The sequence below is a fragment of the Triticum aestivum genome, chromosome 5D (assembly GCF_018294505.1).
Source record: "Triticum aestivum cultivar Chinese Spring chromosome 5D, IWGSC CS RefSeq v2.1, whole genome shotgun sequence".
Taxonomy (NCBI): Eukaryota; Viridiplantae; Streptophyta; class Magnoliopsida; order Poales; family Poaceae; genus Triticum; species Triticum aestivum.
This window is the reverse complement of record NC_057808.1, coordinates 185,407,039-185,409,752: the sequence shown is the minus strand read 5'-3', so window position 1 is coordinate 185,409,752 and position 2,714 is coordinate 185,407,039.

Sequence of the window (2,714 nt, the reverse complement as noted above, 5' to 3'; positions counted from 1 at the left end):
CAAGGTATCAATCCAGTAGGACAAGAACGCACAAATCACCAATACCTGCACAAACAAACAAACACTTGCACCCTACGCGATAAAAGGGTTGTCAATCCCTTCACGGTCACTTGCAAAAGTGAGATCTGATAGAGATAGATAAAACTAAACAAAAGATAAAGTAAATATTTTTTGGTTTTTTGGTTTATAGATCTGAAAGTAAAAGATTACAAAATAGTAGATCAGAAACTAATATGATGGAAAATAGACCCGGGGGCCAAAGGCTTCACTAGAGGCTTCTCTCATGAAGGCAAATAATATGGTGGGTGGACAAATTATTGTCGAGCAATTGATAGAAAAGCGCAAAGTCATGACGATATCCAAGGCAATGATTATGTAATATAGGCATCACGTCTGTGTCAAGTAGACCTACTCCTTCCTGCATCTACTACTATTAATCCACACATCAACCGGTATCCAATATGCATCTAGAGTATTAAGTTCATAAAGAACGGAGTAACGCCTTAAGTAAGATGACATGATGTAGAGGAATAAACTCATGCAATATGATATAAACCCCATGTTTTTATCCTCGATGGCAACAATTCAATATGTGTCGCGCTACCCCTACTTTATCACTGGGTGAAATCACGCAAGATTGAACCCAAAGCTAAGCACCTCTCCCATTGCAAGAAAAACCAATCTAGTTGGCCAAACTAAACCGATAATTCGAAGAGAAAGACAAAGATACCAAATCATGCATATAATAATTCAGAGAAGATTCAAGTAATATTCATAGATAAGCTGATCATAAATCCACAATTCATCAGATCTCGAGAAACACACAGCAAAAGAATATTACATCGGATAGATCTCCAAGAACATCGAGGAGAACATGGTATTGAGAATCAAAGAGAGAGAAGAAGTCATCTAGCTACTATCTATGGCCCCGTAGGTCTGAGGTAAACTACGCAGGCTTCATCGGAAGGGCAATAGAGTTGATGTAGATGCCCTCCGTGATCGAATCCCCCTCCGGCAGGATGCCCAAAAAGGCCCCAAGATGGGATCTCACGTGAACAGAAGGTTGTGGCGGTGGAGAAGTGTTTTCGTGGATGCTTCTGGTGTTTCTGGAATATATGTGAATATATGAGAGGAAGGGCTAGGTCAGAGGAGTCCCAAGGTGGTGGCAAGGTAGGGGGTGCTCCCTAATCCCTGGGCGTGTCCTCCACCCTTGCCGCCGCCTCGCGACTCTTCTGACTTGGACTTCAAGTCCCCTGGGTGTCTTCTAGTCCAGGAAAAATCATCATGAAGTTTTATTCTGTTTGGACTCCGTTTGGTATTCCTTTTTTGCAAATCTCAGAAACAAGGAATAAAATAGAAACTGGCACTGAGCTCTAGGTTAATAGGTTAGTCCCAAAAATAATATAAAATAGCATATTAATGCATATAAAACATCCAAAACAGATAATATAATAGCATGGAACACTCAAAAATTATAGATACGTTGGAGACGTATCAACTACCCTTGTATCTTTATTTCCTTATTGTTGTTGGTCATGATGCACCTCTTGTATTGCCATTGATTTTACGAGTACTTGGTGAGAATCTTGTCCAATAGAGTGTTCTTCTTGTGGTTCCCCTTTGTCTTGTTAGTGTTCCTCCTCCAATCCACCTCCAATTCGTGGGGATCCACCTAGGATCTCTACCCTACATCAATTGTTCCAGTCACCATCTTGATGGTTGATTTTATGAGAGTTGTGCCATCAATGCAAAATTGATGTGTCCGTCGGAGATTGCAACGAAATGTCCTCCATTAAGACTCCTACTTATTTTTGGCCGACCATCAAGTAGTCCAAGCCTAGCCAAGAGAATGACAAAGTGGACAATCTCAAAAGTGGAGTACCCCACTGCTGCCGGCCATGATAATAATAGGGAGTTGAACCAGCAAAAGGTTGGGTGGGATTTCTACCTCCTACGACCGATGCCATGACCAATGGGGAGCCACAAAATTAGCATCATAGATCAGGCCACTACCACCAGAACATGAGCCAGTGATGCCCGAGTCATCAATAAACCACATTGAACCAAGCAATAGTGTAAGCTTCATGCACAAGTTATTCTAACTTATGAGCTTTCATGGCAGGAGCTTACTAGACTGGATCCTCAATCTCATGATGAAGCAGCGCACCCTGCCACACCTTATATGGAGCAATGCAAGACATGTTGCTGGTGTGAAGAATTGTAATGCTCAACTACCCACGCTTACAAATCCACTAGCACCATCCAGAAATGAAAGCCTAGTCATTGGTGACCATCAAGGTTTGGCCCAGCTGCACACCGGTGGTAGTGAAGGGAGAAGGCACCAAGGAGCAGATGCTAGTGGTGGAAACTAGATGCACCACCTGAGTCACCATACGGAGGTGGGGGGTCGATCCTGTCTTTTCGGAGTTCTATATGTGGACCCATTTTTAGGTATAAAAGATTAATAGAATTATAAGAGACCATGAGTTTAAAGTACTTTTTTGATTTAAACATATTTGTTGTTCTTGTGCATAAAGAACTCATGAATATTCCCCTTAAGAAAGAACTCATGATTTTTCATTTTTTGTACCAAATCATTCTTTAGTTGTCAACATTTCTAATAGCATTACCCTCACTAATTAACATTTGTGTACACATGAGGTGATGAAAACAATAGCTAATAATCTGCAATTGACAATGCTCCTATGGATTAA